General features: G+C 47.7%; 1 protein-coding gene across 2 annotated transcripts in view; it reads left to right on the top strand.

The window, feature by feature from the left end:
* The window catches only part of TMEM132B (transmembrane protein 132B), a gene marked incomplete at both ends in the record, with an annotated part of 382,785 nt that overhangs the window by 348,847 nt on the left and 9,987 nt on the right, over positions 1-23,951 (top strand). The window lies entirely within an intron of this gene.

Raw genomic sequence — 23,951 nt, 5'->3', positions numbered from 1 at the left:
TGTGCCCCCTAACTTCACTTGGGTACCAGTGGGACACAGCTCACAGTCTGGGGAAATCTGGCCGTGGCACATTTCTGCTGCGTCCTGCATCCTAATCAGCTGGATTTAGGACTCCGTATTCAGCCAGGAACCGGCCCACGATGTTTTTCCATGTCTGTGCAGGGGTCTGTTTGAGTCACTGAATTTAGAGTTTCTGCCCGTTTTTTCTTGGCGCCCTGATCGGCAGTTCCCTCTTGCAGCAGAGACCCCGAGAGAAAGGACTTCCATCTTCAGAATGATCCTTCCTCCTCTAAGCTGCGAAGAGAGCTCCCAGGTCCTATGTCTTCGTTCAGTTTAGGAAAACACAGCACCGCTGAGTTCTTCCTTCTTTCTGCTCTGCGGGCTCCTGTTCAGAGGTGAAATGAAACTTGGTCCCCGTCTGAAGAACTCTGTGGTGGACAGAAAATCCTGCAGGGTTTTCCCTGTGGCGGAAAAGATCTGGAAGGGATTCCTTCCTTCTTACAGTGACCTGCAGGAGGCTGTGCCTTAAGCTGGAGATGGTTTTGATAAGGAAGAATTGATGTGTCTGTGAGGCCTAATTACAAACAAAATTAATCCTTAGGAAACCCCGATTTGACATCGCCTTCTTTCTGGGCGGAATGTTAATTCTCCCCTCGAGACAGAAGGTGGACTGGCTTCAAAGGACACACGGCCTTGCCCTGGGGCTCCTGGCAGGCCTCGGACTCTGTGGGCAGGTTTGATTAAACAAATCTAAAGCCTTCAATATTCTGAGTCAGGAAAGATCTGAGCCAAGTCATACAAACTCATCTGCACAGAATGAAAAATATTGATTCATTGCCCTTGGTTGCCTTTGAAAATGCCTGTTACTTACCATCCCCCGTCATTCCAGGAGGGAGACATTGGGATGGCACATGGAGGTGGCATCTGTGTGGTTATGCCACCCTGGGCTCAAACAGATGGCTCAGCTCTGTAGACCCCTCAGCCTTGTTCCCTCCCGAGAGCCTGGTGTGGAGCCCCCCTGGGCGGGACCTCCACTGTCCTGCCCTGGAGAGCTCTACCCTACAGAGGCAAGCCCAAGTTCATGGATCCCATCGTTGCCGTGTACTTGGCTGTCTCCCCTTTGTGGAAATATACTAAAAGCATCCTCCCCTGAGCCTGAGAGAGAAATTGCTTTGGAAGGCGTAGTTTCTGGCTCAGCGGTCGCTTTCGTGGCCTCATGAAGATGGGGCTGTCTTCTAGCGAACTGTGGCCTGATCTTAGCAAACGAGAGCGTGCAGATCCCCAAGTGCAGAGCTGCTGTAAGACGTTTCTAGGGGAGCCCAGGCTCCGCTGCAAATCCTGGCGCCTGGGTCAATTGAGGGGGATTCACTAAATGGCTGTGATGCATTTGTCGCAGCTTTCGTGTCAATATTTGTCATAAATTTTGTCATAACGCTAAGATGTACAGCGTCGTCCTCAGAGCTGTCCGCTGGCCTGGGCGTCACCCCAGGGGCACCTAAACACGTGGGTGCTCATTAGCACCCCAGGGAGAGACCCCCTTGGTCTGTGGATTTGTCAGCCGGTCACTTCCTCACGGTGCAGGAAACTCTGTGTGATTCCCCAGGGAGAGTCTTGCAGGTTTCACCAAAGATCGTCATGCGATGGCAATTCTGAGCGTTGGGATTGTGACTTAGGTAAGGGACAAGGTATAAATTCAGGACGGTGTTAATTGTAGTGATACGCAAATTGGCTTCTTCGACATGGGACCGTATGACATCGGGGGAATAAATCTGAGGACATAAAGGATTTTGAAGGGCTGGAACCTTGGCAAGATTGGAAGCGATCTGTGTCCCATTTTAAGTGGACAAGTACTTCTGTGTTAAAAAAAAACATACATAGAAGATGCATATTAATTGCATGTGTGTGTGTGCAAGAAGCCTTGGCCGTTTTGTTCACAGTGAGATCTGATGAACCAGCTGTGTTTTTTAATTGAAGTATCGTGGATTTACAATATTGTATTAGTTTCAGGTGTACAGCATGGCGATTCCATATTTTTACAGCTTATACTCCATTGAAAGTTATTACAAGATCATAGCTCTAATTCCCTGTGGAACCACCTGTCTGAAGCGGCTGCCACAGGCTGATATGATTTTTGTTGGCATTAATGGGTGCGTGACCCCAGAACAGAGGTCACAGGTGGGCAGACTGCAGGCTGCATCTGGTTCAGAGGAGTGTGTGTGTGTTTATTTAATTTGCTGCCATCCTATAAAAATTGGCAAATCACATAGAAATCTGGATTTCTAGCCTCTTATGAAATTCACAAAGTTGAGTAGCCCTGGGCCCACACTGCTTCCTGTGACCCTCAACCCGGAAGTGAGCAGAGGACGCCCCTGTGCGTAAGGCCGGTGCATCCAGGTCACCGCAGTCTCCACCCTTTCCTCTTGCCTCCCGCGTGGAGGTGGAGGGACATCTGTGATTTCTCGTCACACTTGTGCAGCTGGTTTTTTGATAGTAGGTTTCAGAGGAAAGGGAGCTATTTCTTGTCCCCTGGTCTCTATAAGTCAAAGATGTTACATGTCACTCGTTCCTCTGATGGAGAATCCTGTATCTTTCTAGGCATAAGTGGAAGCTGGAAATTGGATCGTATTCTGTCAGAGTGTCTGAGGGGCTGAGGGCCCTTGAAATCAAATCACAGGAGAAATGATTGAAGGAAGTGTGAGTGTTGAGCCTGGTGGTGAGAAGAAAAGGCCCAGGGAGAGGTGAAGAGAGAAACATGACAGCTCTTCTGAAGTCTTTCAAGGGCCATCCTTCGGAATATGGGGTAGATTTGTGCTTTTTAGATTTCAAGAGTGGAAGTCAAAAGGGAACCACTCTAGCTCAACATAAAGAAAAAGAATGCAGAGGGAGTGAGTTTGGGGGGCGGGGGTAGGCTTCCAAACAACTGATGGCTGTTCAAATCCTGACTCCGTGGGGGAGCACCTTTATGAGCTAGTAGTAAAGTGTCATTCCTATGGCTTTCCCATCAGGGAGTCAGTTGATAAATAAAGTTTTCTGAATTTGCAAAGGAATTTTGTTTCCACCCGCATGACCTGGAAGGCACGTGTGTCAGTTTCCTCTTGCTGCTGTAACAAATGAACGTGAATTTAGTAGCTTAAAACAATGTACATTTATTATCTGATGGTACTGGAGGTCAGGACCCTAAAATGGTTTGGTTGGCAGGGCTGCGTTGCTTCTGGAAGCTCTAGCAGAGAATCTGTTTGCCTTTTCCAGCTTCTAGAGGCTGCCTGCCTGTCTGGGCTGTGGCCCCTTTCTCCATCTTAAAAGTCAACATCGTAGCATCTTCAAATCTCTCTCTCTCTCTCTGACCTCTGGTCCCATCATCACCTCTGTTTCTCTGGCTCTGAGCCTCCTGCCTCTCTCTAATAAGGACCTTTGAGATTACATTAGGCCCACCTGGCTATCCCAGGATAATCCCTTCACCTCGAGGTCCTTATCTCAAATACATGTGCAGAGTCCCTTTGCCACATGTATTAGTTTCCTAGAGCTGCCGTATCAGTTCCCACAAACTCAGTGGCTTAAAACAACATAAACCTGTTCTCTCCCAGTTCTGGAGGCCTGAAGTCTGAAATCAAGGTGTTAGCAGGGCCACACCCCCTCCAGAAGCTCTAGGGGAGGATCCTTCCCTGACTCTTCCAGCCTCTGGGGGCCCCAGGTGTCACCGGCTTGTGGCCGCATCCCTCCCGTCTCTGTCTCCATCTTCACTTCTCTTCTGTCTCTGTGTGGCCTTATTCTCCTATAAGGGCGTTCGTCATTGGATTTAGGGGCCACCCTGATTCACAATGATCTCATCTCACTATCCTTAAGTTAATTATATCTGCAAAGACCCTGTTTCCAAATAAGGTCACATTCACAGCTTCCCGGGGCTAGAGCTTGGATATATCATTCTGGGGTCACAGTTCCACCTACCGTGTAAGGTGACACATTAGAGGTTTGGGGGATTAAGATCTAGACAGCTTTGAGGGTCTTTATGCTGCCAGCAACAGCACATTTGTGGTTCTTTGCTAAGTGTCTTTCAAGGTCTTCAGAGGGAGGAAGAAAAATGCAATCTCCATGTTGTAATTGTGATTTAATCTTTCAGTGTCTATCTTGCCGACCAAGTAATGGCCTTCTGTGTTTAATGTGTTGGTAATTGTACTGTTGGTCAGTGAGTTGCAGTCTCCAGAACCACAGAAGCCCCGGCATACGTCACCAGCAGGGGATGAACTCATTCACGCTTGGAGAGAAATCAGTGTAAACTCATGCTGTCTTGAAGAGGGTACCCTCCAACTTTTGGCTGCAATAATTAAGTTTCCAGCCTTCTGGTATCAGCCGGACTTGAAATAATGAGATGCTAAAGGCCTCCTAAAAGGGTATTAACATTTTAAAGCCTTCTCTGCCCCAGGGAAGGTCTTTATTTCCAAATTTCGTCTGTGAAGGGCAAGGGTAGGCGGCAGATGTGCTGTCGGAGAAAAAACACAGAGGTTTCTGCCGCTTGTGTGGGGTCACTAAATAGAGCCCAATGTCACCGCTGGAGGATGCAGGAAGCTTCGAGAGAGCAGCTGCATTTCCTGGGTCATCACGTAGCCCCTGCAAAAGGCCATGTGACCCGATTTTCCTTAAGTGGTTGGATTCACAGAGAGGATAAGGTGGAAGGTGGGCGTGTCCTGAACATGGTCCTTAGAGAGGCATCTGAGAGCTGATGTCACTGAGCCGGAGACATCGCGATTCAGGTGGAGGGGGCTGGACAGGTGGAGGGGGCAGTGGGACCTGGCAGGCCCGCGGTGAAATCCTGTGTGGGCGAGCTTTCTTTTGCTTTGGTTGCAAGTGACAGAAACGCAAATCCAACTGTCTTAAGCCCGGAAAGGGGAAATATATGGACTCATGCAGCTATAGACGGAGTTAGATCCAGAGGCACATCTGGACTCGATTTCTCTCCTTCTCTGATTTCTGCCTTCTTCTGTGTGGTTTTCACATCTTTTTCCTGGGCCCGTGCTACTTCCTGGGCCGAGCATCCCTCCCCGACTCCCTGCATCTGGACACGCCCCAGCTGTCACTCCCCGTCTCTGCATCTGGACACGCCCCAGCTGTGTCCTCTGGACTCTGGCTCAGGTGCCCCTGGGATCTGTGCAGCCGCCTCCTTCCTGCCGTTCTGCATCCCGCCTCCCACACCAGGGTCCTCACCTCTGTGCTTCTGTGCCCTGTGTAGGTGCACGTATTAGGGACTCAGCATGGCGTGTGTCCCTGTACAGGTGGCAGGTTTGCCCCTTGAGGGCAGGTCCGTGTCTCACTTGTCTTCCTGCCCCGAAGAGTCTGTTAGAAGGAGCAGCGAGAACAGCCACAGCCCACGGTGACACCACGCCAGACTCTGGTCCACTGGTTCTTTACACATTGCAGCCCCCGACCCGCCCAGCACCCCGACAGAGTAGGTACTACTCTTATGCCCATTTTACAGCCCAGGAAACTGAGGCGGGAGAGGTTTAAGTGTCTGGGCTCAGTGGGTGGTGAGTAAGCATTAGTCCACTGCGTGTGCGAATTCATGGTACCGAAAAGTGGACACACAGTCCCTTTCTATTTCCTCTCTCCTGTAAAGACAGAATTAAAGACAGGTGTTTCTGAAAGTCCACATTTTATGTAAGACTTTTGATTGTTGGCAAGTCATCCAATTGAAAGAGATGTGCAGACGCGTTTTGCCCGGGGGCTGTGGTTCTCATCTTCCACGTGTCCTGCACTGTAGGAGGAGATCAACCTAATGGAAGGTGAGGCCCAGGCACCTGGGGGGTGGGATTGAGGACCTTGTTGGGATCCTGCAGTGCTGATGAAATAGGTTCAGGACAGTCTCTCTGCACTGACTTATCTCCAAAGGGTCCTTGTCTGCTGTGGGCTCCAACGGGCTTCCGGAGAAACCCTCAGACGGGTCCTGATGTCATTAGAAGGAGATGGAGAAAAATCCAAAAGTGGTTTAAGCCCATTTCTTTCTCTTTTGGCAAGGCTTGGCAAACATGCCTACAGAAAACACCGTTCTTCTGTTTCTCGGCATGAATTTCCTCCCCTTCACCCGTCACCAGGAGCCAGGCAGCTAAGAATAAGTTGTCAGGCAGTTTGGACGTTATTGCCTAATTTTGTCCTCCTTGTTGCTGGTAATTTGGACTTGCATTGTTCCATTCTGATGGGAGATGTGTCATATATTTCCTGTTGGCCAGAGGATAGATACTGCTCCATCCCCAACCTTTTGTTCCTGTCAGCATCGTTCAGATTTCAATATTAATGAGATATTTTGTTCCTTTCTGTCTTTAGCATCTCTAATGAAGAACTAACATTCTGGAATTGTTTGGGCATCATGCAGAGAGACCTTGGGACTAGCCAGTGTAGATCTGCAGCCGCCCGGCTTCGCACCCTCAGTAAACAGAGCCGCACTGGGGAGATGGTGTTACTGAGGTCTTGGGCCGACACCGAATTAAATCTCGAAGGCAGAGTTTTGGGCGCACCAGAAAAGAATAGCTTCATTGCTTTGCCAGGCAAAGGGGGCCACAACGGGCTAATGCCCTCACAACTGTGTGTCCTGACCTGGAGGGGGGTAGTGAGGAGTTTTATAGCAATGGCTCAAAGAGGGCGTGGTCAGCTCGTGGACCTTCTTCTGATTGGTTGGTGGGGCGGTACCCGGGAGTCGGCATCATCAACCTTCTGGTTCCTATTGGTCTGGGGTCTCTGTGCTTGTGGGCAGCCGACAGTTAACTTCTCCCACCTGATGGGGGTTTCAGTATCTGCAAAACGGCTCAAAGATATTGTTCTGTGTATCCCTTGAGGGGGAGCCAGGACCTGCCCCAAGGCTGCACTCTTGTCTCCTGACTGCTCCTCCCTTGTCTCTGCATCCCATCTCTTCCCTTACTAACAACTGCTTGAACCTGCCCGTTGGAACTCAGGGAAGGTCACGGAGGCTGAATGAAGCCTATTTCCTGTAATGAAGAAATGGGGGACACAGAAAGGCTTTTGTGCCCAGGAGCCCACAGGGTCCTGCTCAGTATCAGGTCTGTGACTGTGTTTCGAATATCAGGCAGGGTCAACTACGGCCGCTGTGCCTCTGTCTCCTGGCACATTTATCCTTGATGTTTGGGGGCTTGGTTCACAATTTAAACTCCTTCCGTGAGCTTTGATGGTGGGCAGAATGGATCAGCTTCGTATTCAAATTCATTGAGTTTCCTAAAGACACTCAAATCATTTCAATACACTTTATTTTAAAAAAAATTTTTAATTTATACAATTTTTAAAGGTTACTTTCCATTTACAGTTATCACAAAATATTGGCTGTATTCTCCGTGTTGTACATACAGCCTTGAACTTATTTATACTCAGTAGTTTGTGCCTCACACTCCCCCACCCCTATATTGCCCCTCCCCCTCATTTAAATAAACTTTAGACGTTAACTGTCTAAGAAAAGTGATGCACAGGGCATTTAATTATTGTTGCCCAAATACAGGTCACCCAGTTGCTAAGTGCCAGGGCTGGGGTTTGACCCCAGGAAGCTTGGCTCTCGGCCCCCGCTTTACAGAGAGCACCCCAATTTCACAGGGAACTTAGCCCTGTGAACTTAGGGTGCCTATTTCAGGGGCAGGCTTCTTTCCCCCCTACTTTGGGATTATCCGTACACTGACTTATTTTATACATATCCTAAGATTAAGATTACTTTCCAAAGATAAAAACATAGCCCTCTTCTCTCTGAAACATTTCAGATGTCTAGAGGGACGTTCAGTGATGTTAGGAACTGGTGAAGGTAAGAAGAAATCCCACTAAAGCTAGAACTGACTTCTTCAGCCAAGACTCCCTCGTATAGCAGAGACTCAGTGAGCGTAGATGAGAGAAGTCTTCGGAGAATCTCACCCATTTTCCCCGGAATATGCAGGAGTCTTGCATGAGCAATTCATTCACGCTTTATTGATATATATCGCTACGCTGAGATGGACTTTGAGAAAGTAATGCTGCCTTTAGCAGCAGGTGGAAATACAGATTCTGTCTCAGTCAGAAACAACGGGATAAGGTTTTCCTGGGACTGGATGGACTGGATTACGTAGCCACCTACTAAACAAATGGGCTCATATCTCTTCTAATTCATTTTCAAGAGGGACGGGCTTCCAGCAGGCAATGATCATTTATATTCAATGTATATACGCAGTGTATTCCTTCTAAACGACTCTTGGATTCTTGCCTGGAGACATTTCAGGTTTAAATGCAAAGAGACGGTCTCAGATTTCAAAGCACTGCTTTCCACTCCTATTCCCCCCTGCAGCTTGCCTTACCCTTCTTAAAGGGCCCCTCTGCAGATGTTTCAGATCATTTTGACCACTTCTGAAGCTCAGTTTAACAGGCTTTTTTTTAAAATGAAAGGCCTCAGCCCGAAGCGATTGCCCTAATATAGTCTTTTTTTTTTTTTTTTTTTTTTTTCTGTAAGCGGGCCTCTCACTGCTGTGGCCTCTCCCGTTGCGGAGCACAGGCTCCAGACGTGCAGGCTCAGCGGCCATGGCTCACGGGCCCAGCCACTCCGCGTCATGTGGGATCTTTCCGGACCGGGTCACGAACCCGTGTCCCCTGGCACCAGCAGGCGGACTCCCAACCATTGCGCCACCAGGGAAGCCCTATAGTCATCTTTTAATGCTCTGGACAACAGAGCAGTTTCCATAATCAAGGGTTTCAATCGTGTCACTCCCCAGGGAATACTTTCAGAGAGATGAATTTATCCACGGCTTCCTGACATCCTTTGTGTCTGACACTTAATAAATATTTGGGTTACACTCTGACTTCTTTTCCTGTGAGCAGAGTTTGTAGGGAGAGCAGTCGGTGGCCGTATGCTGAGACTGTCTGTGTCTGAAGCCCACTCATAGGGACGGTAGACTTCCATGTGCCTTTCCTGACAGCCCCTTTCAGTGAAAGACTGATACCGAGGATCTTGAAGGATTTTCCAGTTCTGATACCAGTGCTTGCACCGTGGCCTGGGTTGGGACAGAAGGGACTTTGGTTAAGGATATTGGGCCAAAGCATTTTGGTTTCATAAATAGGATATAAATAATATAGAAAAAACAAAACTTGTGATAAGACCCCACTTCCTGTCATGTGCCAATCCAGACATCACTAATCAATCCCAGCACTCCTTCCTTCGACAGCCCAGATTCCTTCTCCAGCAGAGGTCCCTGGAGCAGCAGCTAAGAAGTGATTTGCATTGGCAAGTGAGACGAACATATTTCCTATTGCTGGTAAAGTCTGTGGGGAACTAGCAAAAGTTTTGTTAAGCATTGAAGAGCATGATGCTAATGAGGCCGTGATGTGGACCTCAAAGTTTGATATATTGGAGGGAGAAAAAAACCAAAACAACATTTCTGTGCCATTGCTCTGCATCCTGTCATCCGTATCAGGATGTCCTTAGGCCAAAGGTCATAAAATGATAGGCCTTGAGGCAAATCCAGACCCCGAGACGTGCCCCCAGACAGAGCAAAGTACTTTGAAAATGTATATACTTAGATGCCAACATTCAAACATTAGTAGATTTCACCAGAGCTCTGGAATTCCGTTTCTCTCGCGAAGTCCAGAGGTCTCTGAACACAGCCCATGTGGTAGCTGTGGGCTCAGGGCAGTGGCAGCGGTGGGCTCAAGGTAGTAGCTGCTGTCCCCTTTGGGCAGGGTTTGGGGTGCTCCCTCAAGTTTTTCACCATCCCCAAGTTCCCTGACCTTCACAGCAGACCCACCTTCCCCATTTATGTCACCTCCCTGGGCCAGGAGGGATTTGATTGTTTTTTTTGTTTGTTTTTTTAATTGTAATTTTAATTTAATTTTATTTTTTAAACATCTTTATTGGAGTATAATTGCTTTACAATGGTGTGCTAGTTTCTGCTTTATAACAAAGTGAATCAGCTATGCATATACATATGTTCCCATATCTCTTCCCTCTTGCATCTCCCTCCCTCCCACCCTCCCTATCCCACCCCTCCAGGCGGTCACAAAGCACCGAGCTGATCTCCCTGTGCTATGCGGCTGCTTCCCACTAGCTATCTATTTTACGTTTGGTAGTGTATATATGTGCATGCCACTCTCTCACTTTGTCACAGCTTACCCTTCCCCCTCCCCATATGTTGAGTCAATCCCTGGAAGTTCCACCATCCCTAGCCAATTGTGCTGAAAACAATCTGGGTGAGTTATATGGGTAAACTGAAATCTATTACAAATATATTAGATAAGTTAGTTGTATTAAGTGAGATGGATTAGACCAATGTATTAGATGCAATTATTTTAATTCATTGCTAACATAGGTAGAGGTTTTCACAAGGCAGAGTCACATAGTGTAAGAACAGCTGTAATTTCACCGTGGGGGCTACTTCTCAAGCTGTTCAGACTGGAATTTTTATATCCAGGATTTTAATTAGCCCACGTCACACTGGCAAGGACTCCAAGTTGATCAAGGGGGTGAATTCCAGGGACTTCTGTGCTGCTGAGGCATTGCTGTGCTTCCCCCCTTCCTCTGTGACTGGCTCAGCCTGGCTGGGGTATGATTTGCTGGTCTCTCTGGAAATCGCCGAGAGTGTGAGTCTGGACGCCCAGGCTTCTCTTGGCAGGGCTGAGCCAGTCTCATCTCTGCCAGATCTTCGCTTGCGCCTTTCAACCCCCCTCTTTTCTACATTCTGATTTTGGAGAAATTGGTGAGGTCATCGTTGGCATTTTTCTTTTTCCCTTCCCCTGGAGCCTCAGAGATAAAAAAACTCTCAGCTGCCGGTTTTTATACCTTGAGGTCTCAGTTCACAGCATTCTTTGATAGAAAAGTTTCTTTTCTTAGGGAAATTTTCAGAAGTACTTTCAAGATAAGTTTGGAAAACACAAACCCTGCAGACCCTCATTCCCCTGAGAATATGCTCATCCTGCCACAATGCCTTTTTTTAATGTGACTAATTGATGCTTAAACCCCGGACACCTAAGCTTGTGACTCCTGTGCCGATGGAGCCTCGTTCCCAGCACTTCTGTCCACCAGGTTCAGTGTCTGCAGTCAGAGCTAGTGCAGGAGCCTGGGCAGCGCGATATGCTGGGCTCTCACCAGATGAACAGCTCTTAATCCCTCCGGGGCCACCGTTTGATGACTAGGAAGTGCTTGGATCTTTTCCTAAATTCAAAAGCGTTCGTGGTGCTTTGAAACTCTCCCAATGTTGAGGGGTAAAAAGCTAAAATGAACACATTTCCCAGATAAGCGTATGCTAAACTTTACAACAAACCATCATCTTGGGCCTCATTTGCTGGCGTGGTTTTCATAAGGGGCACGATTTTGGAAGCACTCGCCTGTCAGGGTACAATCACACCTTGTTGAACGTGATTTGATTGGGGGTTTATCGTGGAGGTGACCCAACAAGCAGAATGCAGGAGCTGACCCGTGATGCTTGCCGATGAGCGGGGAGACGAGGCTGGGTGGGAGCGGCTGTCCGTGGGTCTGTTGTGGAGGGCTGTCCTGAGCATCTCGGACGAAGGTGAGTTGAAGTTTGGTGGGCTGGAGGCAGCCAATGAGGCCCGACCATCTTGTAAACACCATACAAACCTTACTGTTCTACCAGTCACTGTTTTTTGTTTTTTGTTTTTTGTTTTTTGGTTTTTTTTACTGTACGCGGGCCTCTCACAGTTGTGGCCTCTCCCATTGCGGAGCACAGGCTCAGCGACCATGGCTCACGGGCCCAGCCGCTCCGCGGTATGTGGAATCTTCCCAGACCGGGGCACGAACCCGTGCCCCCTGCATCAGCAGGCGGACGCTCAACCACTGTGCCACCAGGGAAGCCCCCAGTCACTGTTTTTGACAGTATTTTGCACAGGAGTCTGTCTCTTCCACAAAGACCTCCTCGAGGGCAGAGACACTTGGGTTTGCTTTATGTCCTCAAAGCCCTGCCGGGAACCCAGCATGTATCATCACTGAGTGTTAACCTCAGACTCTCTGTGACCTCTCTGTGCCTTTGACATGGATCCTCGTCCTCTCTGGGCTGCGCAAGAGTTGCATTCTCTGAGGTCTTTTTTAGCACCAAGACTTTAAGATTCTCTAAGGAAGGCATGTGTTTTGGATGAGCTAGGAAGGGACGAAGCGCAGTGGTCTCCATTCTGCCCACGCTGGCTCCGAGATCTGCCTTTGCTGGGAGGCCTGGACGATCAGTCAGTTCCGGGCTGGGTGCTGGGCACACTGCTTCGGAGAGAGGAAGAAATAACATCCCAGCCATGGTCCAACTAGGGAGGTGAGACTGATCTGCATGAAGAAAGAATTGATAAGAATAAAGGAGCCTGAGAGCAAAGCCTCATGATCAGAACTTGACAGTGAATTAAGGAATCTCCTTAGAGTGGAGCTTTCAGTGTAGTGATGGGCATGATGGATGGGTGAGACGGGAGGGGCTCACAAGACCTTCCCGTTCCTGGTTGTACGATCCTGAGCAGAGCACTTCCTCTCTCATTGATTCTGCGTAGTTCCCGTATGTCTACAAGGTAGCAGGCCTTGTGCCACGAGCCTGAGCTGCAGAAAATTAAATAAGGCAACATGCTTGTCCTTAAAGGCTTGCCTTATCTTCTAGGAGGGGCAGAGAAGTAAGCATTACTATATTAAGTCAGAGTCTATGAAGGTACAAAGGTGGATAGAAGGTTCCTCGAGCCAAGATCCATGGACTTACCTCCTAGAAATCTTCATGAGAATTGCTTGACTTTGCATATCCATTTTTTATGATAGTCTATAGACTGTGTAAGCAACATGCACCGTTGTCAGTAGACCCAATCACTGCCACTTGGTTTCAGTTCTAATGTTTGGCTTTGTGTCCATGATTGTATGAGGGGCCCAAAGGGCTTGGAGCTGTACCACATGAATAGTTTAACTCTTGAGAATTCAACTATATGCATTTGGCCCCAAATAACGCGGTGTCCTTACACTTACATGCATACATATACACATATATGGGTAGAAACTGTGCATCTTTTAATCTGGTTATCTCTGTTCCTCTGCCTGGTAAAGTATTCGTCAGTGTATGTTGGCACAACTGGTGGGGGGCACTTGAGCACAACAAGAAGAGTCTCCCCATCTTCCAGAGGTGTGTGATGCCTTCTTCTGGTGGCCAAGCAAGTGAGTCATGGTGATGGTGTCAATGACCTCTTGCCTTCAGGAAGACATTAAAGACTGAACTGAGGCCTCCAAGAAACCCTTGACTAATGAAATGTTAGAAGAACTGGAAGATACTTTTACAGAAGGTGTAGGTGAGAAAGCACACAGGGAGAGCCAACACACTATAAATTGCTCGAGGGTTCTGAGCAGAGAGAAATAATTGAGTAATTTGCATATACCACCCATCTGTACAATTGCATGCTACCTGTAGTTTTATATATATATATGTTTTATATATCTATATCTCTATCTATCTATCTATATATCTTATGCATACATGTTACTACATATTTTTTGTATTAAAAATCAATGTATTAAAAATCACCAGTGTGCCTGGTGAATGAAAATAGGGATTTTCTTGTGTAATACTGGTTGGGTGCAATTTTGCTTCAGTTAACTTTAGAACCCAACTGCTGTTTGCATGGGACATTGAGAAAAGAAAGAGGTATGTTATAGGCAAATGCTGTATTTGTGCCAGCTGAAGGCCAATTGACATTACCGACGAAGGAGCAGAAACTCAGGTTAAATTACCTGCTCAGAATCACACGGTGTTATTCAGCACACTTCAGTAATGTTCTAGGGGAAAAAAAAGATGATGGAGGTGGTATGTTTACTTATCGAAGGGAAGGGGTAGACAGTTATGACTCAGAGAGGGGGATGCCTCTGACCAGCGAAAGCATAGTCTGGGGACCCACTGGGGACAGGAGAGCTGTTATGTCCTAGAGCTTCTTATTGTATAAATCTTATTGTACAAACTTTAATGAGGGAACTTAGTCACCAGGAGCACATAGCTGTTTGCTAGAGTCAGGCAGGCCTCTTTTTAACAAAACAGCTTAAATTTAACTCAAACTGGTTATTTTAGATACAACGGAATCCCCCTAGTGCCCTAAATGGTAGTTTTTATTACACTTCTGCCTAAAGACTGAGACTTTTGCCCCATAGGGGAGACAGAGGATATGGAACTGTGTAGAGTTTCCGCAGTGGCTGCTGTCCCCCTCCTGAGCCAGCTGTCCCGGGGATGCTGCTAGCTCTTCCCTTGAGGACCCGATGGGATTCGTACAGCAAGCCCGGGGGTTACAAGCTCCGTTGTTTACAGGCTCTAAAGCTTCACACTCACACCAGCCCCTGCGGGGCCGTTAGCAAGTCAGTACAGTTTTTCCCTTGGATTCTTTTTTTTCTAGCTTACGTGACATCCAGCAGGGTCCACCCTGGGGAAGCAAATGCTCGATTTCTCTTCCTCCCTGTGGGCATGTGTCTGTCTCCAGATTCCAGGTTAGTCTGTAGCCCTGCATCAGCAGTTCTCCGATGGGTTTAAGAAAAGCTTTTAGTTTGCAGTTTGGTAAGGGCAAGAGAAGTGCTCTTTTCAGCCGTCTACCTCTCTGAACTGCAACTGGAACTTGGCTGACTTGATTTTGTCTCTGATTTTTATCAAGCAGAGGATAAGCCAGGCCCCTCATTTTAAGAATACTTTTAAGTGAAAACTAAGAGTGAACTGAATATAGAGAGGGGATCAGCGGTTACCGCAGCAGCTATTTGACCAATAGAAAAGGACAGTGTTGGGTCAGAATACACCGCTTGGGACACTGGCCCTCCGTTACTGGCTAGGTGACCTAACTGAGCATTAGTCTCCTCATCTGTAAAATGGGTAAAGGATAACTTTCCCACAATGCTCCAGTGCAGGATTTTTTTCAGATTAAGGGCCAGTTTTTATGGGATCTCACCAGCATTTTGTAAAAAGTGAAGGAATAGAATGGACTGGACTGGAATGGCACAGAGTGGAGTGGAGTGGAATAGAATGGGATGGGATAAAACAGAAGAGAAAATTCAGAGTGACTGGCAAGTAATGAGGTTAAGTATTTTTTCATGAAACTTTGGCTTTTGCCTTTATGTATACTTTTTGTGTATTGGTCCTACTGTAAGATGTATTTTCTAATGTGGGTTGTGCTTCAAACACTATTTGAGACACATTGTCATAGACTGTATCAGTTAGTTACACCTGCATAACAAACAGCCCCAGTATCTTAGTCACATGCCACCACGAGCTTTTTTTTATTGCTCACAGGTCTTCAGATCAGCTGGGGTTCACCTCATCAAGGTTGCAGACACCAAGAGGGCAAACCCAATCCTTTAATTATGTTTTTTTTTTAACTTTTTATTTTATGTTGGAGTAGAGTTGATGAACAATGTTGTGTTAGGTTCAGGTGTACGGCAAAGTGATTCAGTTATACATATACATGTATCTATTCTTTTTTCAAATTCTTTTCCCATTTAAGTTGTTACATAATATTGAGCAGAGTTCCCTGTTCTGTGTTTTCAGTATTTGATGGAGAAGTTTTTGTTAAAATTCTGCTGGGCAAAAGGAGTCATTTGCCCAAACCCAACATCGTTGAGATAAAGCATATTTTGCCTCTGGTGGGGGGAACCACAAATTCACAAGGCAGAGGGTGAGGGTGCAGTGTTGGGTGTGGCACTGAAATGTACCACATGACGCAATTGAGAATGTCAGGTGGAGGGGGAAATTCCCTGGCGGTCCAGTGGTTAGGACTCTGTGGTCTCACTGCTGAGGACCCAGGTTCAATGCCTGGTCAGGGAACTAAAATCCCACAAGCCATGTGGTACGGCCAAAAAAAAAAAAGAGAGAGAGAGAGAGAGACTGTCAAGTGGGATAAATTGTAAAATGCTGTATGTGTCAGGTTTCGTCTTTAAAGGTGTACCCCTCCTTCCTCCTTCCCATCTGTCCCCCTGCCGTGGGCTGAAGAGAAAGGTCATACATATGTAAGAGGATTCCTCACTTATCTTCACCTTTCGGTCCCGAAAATGTTCCTTGATGTCTCCTTCTTTTTTTTTTTTTTTTTTTTTTTTGCGGTACACGGCCCTCCCACCGCTGTGACCTCTCCCGTTGCGGAGCACAGGCTCCAGACGCGCAGGCTCAGCGGCCATGGCTCACGGGCCCAGCCGCTCCGCAGCATGTGGGATCTTCCCGGACCAGGGCACGAACCCGTGTCCCCTGCATCGGCAGGCGGACTCTCAACCACTGCGCCACCAGGGAAGCCCAGGAAATGGTGATTTTCTTTGATTGTTTTCTGCCTGAAGCTCCAGGTGACAGGCAACTCATTTCTTCTCTCATCTCAGTCTCCGAACTCAGAGTGGGTATTTGGTGAGTTTGGCATTAGTACGGGGCCATTGGGTTGTACAGTGCACGCTGGAAACTCTTGTGTCGACTTAGCATGGAAGAGCTGGACCAAAGATCAGCCCTCAGAAGACACTTGCTGTCTGTTAAGTGATTTTTGTGGTGCATCTTATTTAACACTTAGGGCAGGAATTATCATCCCTTGTCTCATTTCTCTGTGTCCCGTGCTGGAAAGCGTCCTTGCAAAAGCTTTCCGTATCACATTCCCCCACTTCCCATTCTGTCATGAACCCACACCATCAGAAGTTTTCCTCTTCTCCGCCGAAGTCCCTTTGTCAGGGTCTCCAGGGTTCACGGCCAATTCCAATGGTTAGCTTTCAGTCCACAACTGATTCGACTTCCTCTCAGTGTTTGATATCAGTCCCACCCTGTCTTCGGAGAATCTTCACCACTTACCTCTGAGATACCATTCTCTCTCTCTGGCCTTTCCTTCTTTTTCTTTTTTCAGTTTTTAAAAATGTTTTGGCCATGCCGCGCGTGGCATGTGGGATCTTAGTTCCACGAGCAGGGATCGAACCTGAGCAGGGATCAAACCCGAGTTCCCTGCAGTGGAAGCACGGGGTCTTAACCACTGGATCGCCAGGGAAGTCCCCCTGGCTTTTCCTTTTTAACAGATTGGCCCCATGTTGTCAGGTCCTTATATCTGTGAGCTCTAAGTGTTAGCAGGTTCAAAGCTGAAATGTGGGCTATGGTTCAATCTCCTGGCTTTAAATACTGCGTTTGCTGGCATAATCCAAGTTTATTTCTTCAGCTTGAGCCCTTCTCCACGGACTCTGCACTTGTGCTTCCAACTTCTTACCTCGCGTCTTCATTCAGATGTCTAATAAACATTTCACGTTTAGTATTTTTGAAATGGAACTCCGGATTCTTTCTCTCTTCCCCACATCTGCCTTCCTGCAGGCCTCCCTTATCACAGGGATGGCAATGCCATTTTTCTGGTTGCTCGGGCCAGAAACCTAGCAGTCATCTGTGGCTTCTGCTTCTCCCACACCCAACAGCCACTCCAGCAGCAGCTCCTGCCAGGGCTGCCTTCAAAGGCATCCTGACCCTGACCACATCTCATTCCCTGCATCACACCACCCTGATGGGAACCTCTTTCACGTCTCTGTCGCATGGGCTCCCCTTCTGCCACTCCTGCTAGAGGTATTCTGTTATATCGTCCAATCATGCTACTTCCTTGGGCGCGAACCCCACAGCTTCTCATTATACTTACACAGTGGAGTATAGTCCAGCCCCCCTGGCTACTTTTGGGCTCCCTTGCCCTCCTTTTTGGTCCTTGAATATGGCAAGAACACGCCTGTCTCAGGGCCTTTGCACTTCCTGATCTTCTGCATGTGCTCGTGACTCACTCCCTCACTTCATTCAGGCCTCTAATCAAATGTGATCTCTCCAGGGAGGCCTTCCCTGCCCATTCTAACTAAAGCCATTGTCACTGCTTTCTTACGTTGTTTGATTTTCCTTTTAAGCCCATCTCGCTACCTGATATTACATTTGTATCTAGGTGTGTGTTGGGTTTGTCTGTCTCCCCCATTCCACAGTCAGTTCCATCAGGGCGGGGACTGTATTGTTCGTCACTCTATCCCCAGCACCTAGGACAGCTCCTGGGTCTTCATTGACATTAAATCAATATTTACTGAATGAGTGAATGATTTATTCTTAGTTTACAGATGAGGGATCTGTGGCAGAGAAAAGCTATGTCAAAATACACTGGGACTCTGAGCTTGCTCTCTCCATCCTCCAATGATAGGATGGGAGGGAGTCCAAGCTGGAAACTTCGGTACCCATGGGTTCACGGATGCAGAATCTGAGCCCGGAGATGGAGAGTGACTTATTCAGGCATGATGAGGGGAAGAGTTTGGACAAGGACCCAGGTTACTGGACCTCAGGCTGAGGCACCGAGCTGCTGCTTCCAGCTCCTTCTGCCTGGTCTTGAGTACTAGCTATCAAGCTGGCCTCTAATTAATTGATACCTCATGCTTACTGACACCTCGGTGGTGGCCTGGGGCCAGGGCAGAGGGAGCAATGGACCAAAAAGGGGCACAAGGGATGTTTCGGGAGGATGGGGGTGTTCTGTGTCCAGGCATGACGGTGGTTTCACAGCGTATGCACCGTCAATCTCATCCAACTCTACCCTCCAAACGGATATGGTGCATTGAACAGAAATTACACCTTGATGAGTTTCATTTAAAAAATCCCAACGTGTGTATTGAGGTCTTGCCTTTCCCAATCAGGTCTTCCTTCTGTGGGCTGTACAGAGGGGGTAACACACAGTTTGAGGACCCCCTGCCCCCCGATTCAGAGGACCTGAGTGCGAATCCCTGCTCTGCCTCTCACCAGCTGTGATCTCTGCTCAAGCTGTCTCTCCTGGGCCTCATTTTCCCCATCTACGACATAGGGACAAAACACTTCATGAATGGGATATCTGGAGGATTTAATGGCTATCATTCTATGTAAAGTTTTAAAAACAATGCATGATGCATAGTGACCACCCAATACATGACAGCTATGATTTTTGCTCTTTGTACTTCTTGGGGATATAAAAGCTTAAGGCAAAATGAATATTTTTTGAGTACTCACTGCTCCTCAGACAAAATGTACTTGCTAAACTTGGTAACAAATACAAAATGTTTGATTTGATAATTGAATTGAAAGATGTTTTTTCTTTACATAGTTTCTCTTTGCCTATCTTAATATGTAATTCAGCATTTATCGTGAATTTGTGAGAAACATACTCTTTGATTATATAGCTTCCCCCATTCCTCAAATCTTTTTATTCTTCATTAATACACAAACACACATAACATATATTTATAAAATTAGTATTAACGCGTCCATATAATTCTAAAAATTTTTAATTTTATTGAAGTATAGTTGATTTAAGATGTTGCGTTAGTTTCAGGTGTACAGCAAAGTGATTCAGTTATATAAGTGTGTCCATATAATTTTAACTCCATCATTTTTTCACTAAATATTATATCATGATTATTTTTCCTTTCTCTTAAATTTTGTTTAAATTTATTGTAGGATCCATAGTGTTTAATTTGTATGCACTGCTATCTATTGAACTAGGCATTGTTTCATTTTTATTTTCATTACGAACATTGCAGAAGGCTCCCTTCACTTTATTTACCTTAAACAAACACCATTTACCCTTCTTTAACTTCTCTTACCGAGTTGCCAAGGAGAGAGACTGCTTCCATTGCCGTGATGATGTAGGTTTTTTCTTTCTAACACATTTCTCAAGACGGGGAGGGGTTAATTAAGAGGGAAGCCTTGTACAGCAGGGGCAGCTCCTACGGTGCAGACACAGATGCCTCAGCCGTCTGGCAGACTCAGAGGGAGGGCACTGATACACAGACTCAATTCTTGCTTCTTTCCTGAATAGAAAATGAAGCGAATGCTGTCTCTCACAAGATCCCCAAAGGAAACATATTTACATCGGGAGACCACCGTTTGCCTCTATTACTCTAAAGTACTGAAACTGTGAAAGTGTAATTTGACAGTAAAACAATGAGCCTCCAAAGGCAGCCTTCCTAAAAGGACATGGACAGGCCACCTGGCGCAGGCTCACAGATTAACCTGGCACGAGCCGTCATTTTCAATCTCCACGTACCTGTCCTCAGCCCTTCTCATATTAGGATTCACGGCATTGGCTGTTCCAGCTTCCCCTGGGGGCTCAGAGAGCCCTGAAGGTATCTGTTGGTTGAGTGGTGGGAACCTGACCTAATCTTTACCTCGCAGTGTCTAGCTGTCTCTTCCAAAAACACACACGCCCTCACCGTGGGACATGACACAGGTCAGGTCTCTCAATTCCTAGCCAGAAGGCCGAATCCGCCACGGGGAATCCAAATTTCTCATCTCATTGACCTCAGACTTCCTTAGGATTTGGACTAGGTTTCTTCTACCAGCCTATCTCCTCTCACGATATCCAGAGCATAACACTGCCTAAGCCACCTTCTCCCACTTCTAACCCAGACGCAGGCTACTCCTGGGGCACAAGAATGAATGGGACCCAGAGGAAACCAGTGTCCTACTCACATTGAACACCTACGTACAGAACACTTTATGTGGGCCATCGCTGCGCTAGAAGTGGAGACACAGGAGATAAGAGGAGACAGGTCCGTGGTCTCAAGCAGATCACTTCCAGGTGGAGAACAGAGATAGGAAACAATAAACAACCAGGAGCATGCAGAGAGTGATAAATATTGAAAAGTAAATCATGAAATATAACACGGATAGGGCAGTCCAGTGTAACTAACATCGTGTAACCCATATGAATAGTATAACATACTGTCAGTAACACAGAAACAGTGTAAATACAGTTTACATAGTAGCACACACAGTAAATTAGATAGAGGAGAGTAGTAGAGTGGCCAGGTGAGGGGCGCGCAACTTTACATTAGAAATGACTCAAGCAATCCCTTCTGAGAAGTGACATTTGAGCTGAGTTCCTACATCATTTAGGCCACTTTCGGTGGCAAGTAACAAAATACCATGGACCAAAATGGCTTTGACAACAACAGAAAGAAAAACACACGATAAGAAGTTGAAAAGTCAGGTGGTGCCAGGTGGGCTGGTCCGGTGGTCCATCCAGGTGGTCACTGAGGATGTGGTTCCTTCCGTCTTTCTCTCCTTCCATGCTCGCCGTGTCAGCCTGGTCCTTGGCCAGCCCTCCTAGGCTCTGAGATCACCATTGCAGCTCCTGTTGTCACCTCCCATGTGGCAGCATCCAGTGGGAGGAGGGACCACTTTCTGGGCATCTCGAAGCCAGGAGGCCCTTCCCAGAATCCCCAGAAGACTCCTCACTCCTCCTTGGCCAGAATTGTGTCACATGCCTTTCCCTAAGCCACTCACTGGCAAGGAGCATATGGCTGGACAGAAAAGAGGAAGATGTGTGTGTGTGTATGTGATGGGGCAGCGGTGCTGGTGTGTGATTGAGTGGCCCGTAGACAACCAGTTATATCTGCCTCAGACCTGAATGACAGGCAGGTCTCAGTCACAGGAAGATCGTGCTAAGGCCTCCGGAGGGGGATAAGCTCAGGAGAGCCATGGGAGAGAAGACCCATGGGGGACTGGTGGGGAGTGTGTGCAGGGTGGGCAGGGAGGGAAGCGCAAAGGGAGCCTGGAGAAGGAGGTAGTACCAGGTCCTTAGGTCTTGTAAGCTGTGATCAGGAGTTTGGACTTTGCCCCGTGTACCGTGGGAAGTCTCTGGCGGGGACTGACGTGAACAGGCAGGGGGGATAGCACTGGGCCAGGCGTCAGCAGTCCTGGGGGCTGGCGGGCATCATTACACACAGGTGAAGCCCTGGGAAGTGATGTTCCCTTTCTCTACACTGGATTCGGTCCAGGTAAAATGAAAATCATGATGCCCGCCCCACAGCGTTATTTGTGGGGCTTAAGGCTTTGAGAGGGGAAGGCAGTGAGGTCCTATACCAATAAGAGGTACCTACTGCAGTTAATTCTCATTATTTGCAGTAGTTATGTCTTATAAAGTCACTGCAAACACTGAATTAGCAAATACTAAACCATTCCTTCGAGAGGAAATAACACATGCACACATACGTACATCTCATATAGATCATCATAATCCTGAAAATTCAGGACAGTTGAGGTCTGTACTGTAGAAGGTAGGATGGGGAAAGTTCTAGCAGTAGGTGACGCCCACCTGAGCCAGGGGAAGCTGAGGGCGGAGCCCCCTGCTGCATCCACTGTAGAGTTCTTGTCAGTAAGGAGCCTTGTTCTCTTGAGATGGGTCTGCGTGTAGCCACTGAGCGCAGGGGTCTTTAGCGGTCTTAGCGAATGTCTCCCGGGGCAGTGCTCTGGAGGGAAGGCAGGGGTTTCTCTAGAATGGGTCTTCCACCCCTTTTTAAGTACTTAAGGAAGGGCAGTCGGGCTCAGCACTGGGTCCCCATCGCAGGAATTGAAAATAAGAACATGGCGCTCCATTCCATTTTCTGCTCTAATAGAAAATCTTGTTCTGATTGCTCTCTTTACAATCCTGGGCACAATAATGCAGATTTACATCCCTCCAACATGCCCTAAAAGACAGCTGATTTGCTCGCCTCATGGTTTTTCTTCTCCCTTTTAAAAAGTAAAGCAGACAAAGAGAGGGGACGGGCGAAGTAGATTCTTTTAAGCTTCGAAAAGTGATTGAATTGTCTTTTTTTTTTGCAGTACGCGGGCCTCTCACTGCCGTGGCCTCTCCTGTTGCGGAGCACAGGCTCCGGACGCACAGGCTCAGCGGCCATGGCTCACGGGCCCAGCCGCCCCGCGGCATGCGGGATCCTCCCAGACCGGGGCACCCGTGTCCCCTGCATCGGCAGGCGGACTCTCAACCCCTGCACCACCAGGGAAGCCCCTGAATTGTCTTTTTTCAACTCCCACTGGAATTTCAGGGGGAGAAACACATTAGCTGCCACTTTCCACTGCCATCTGCGGGCAGATTTGCTGCTCAGGGTAGTAGAGCCTGGAGGGCAAGGGGCTGTGGAAGGCTAAGTTCTGACAGGGTGGGGAAGCGGCTCCCCAGATGAACTCAGCCTGACGCAGTTTCCCTCCAGCACGGCTGCTCATTGCTTTGTGGCCCAAGGTTATCAGGTCAGTGTCACTGATTTCTGCCCATCGTCCCATTAGTGGCCTTGGTTAATTATGCTTAAAGATTCCTAAAGGCGTTGGTGCCATTGTGAGGTGGCAATGCCAGGGACCTGTGTCTGCGAGGCTGATGCGGGAAGGGGTTTAAGCATCTCGTTAGTTATCTTCTCCTCAGTCTTTGATTTCACTCTACAGTGAACCAGGCTCATCTTTTCCTTCTCGTGGGAGAAAATTCACATTCACGCCCTTTTTTGGGGGGAGGAGGGAGGTGATGATCATTTGTCCCGAACAACATGGAGGTTTGTTCTTTGAGTTTCGACCTCGGCACTGCTGACATTGCTCTGAGCCGTTCACCTGTTCACATGGAGGGGGCAGTTGGACGTGTGCACCTCGGGCTTGGAAGGGAGGCCTGGGCTGCAGGTACTGCAGTCTTCGTTTGTGGCTTGCAAAACGGGCTGCCTGGTGGCATTCCAGGTGAGCTGGGGAGTCCTGACAGCAGCCCAGCACCACACGGTACCCCTCAAAGTAGTGTGTGACCTCCAGCCAGTGACGTCGCATTGCTGGCCTCAGGTTCTTCATCTGTAAAATGAGATTGTGGACCCCTGGCAGTTTTGTGGTTCTGTGCTGAACTGAGTGTTGGTTTTGTGTCTTCTGCACATAACGTGACCTTTGCTCCCTCTCCCGCCCGACCCAGATACATACGTAAAAGACATTCATTCACCTGGTGGTCCAGGAGAGAAAGTCATCAACGTTTTCCTTGCTTATCCGGAAGACGTGAAGTGAAATGGGGGCTTACGTTGTCTAACAGCCAACCCGCGAATGCATGCACGCTGAAGGGTACCTCCGCGTGCTGAGTCAGAAGTCCGTAACAAAATGCTGCGTCCTCACCTCCATCCTGCAAAATTATAGTGTAATGGGGCAAAAATAATTACGTCCACATTTCTAGTGCATTCCATGAGTATTTTCCTGCAAGGATTTTAATCTAGTGCAAAGCTCTCTTGGTTTTTC

The sequence above is a fragment of the Grampus griseus genome, assembly GCF_964374135.1.
Source record: "Grampus griseus genome assembly, chromosome: 12".
Taxonomy (NCBI): Eukaryota; Metazoa; Chordata; class Mammalia; order Artiodactyla; family Delphinidae; genus Grampus; species Grampus griseus.
Note: the sequence above shows the minus strand (reverse complement) of the source record. Positions and strands in the feature narration are given on the sequence as shown.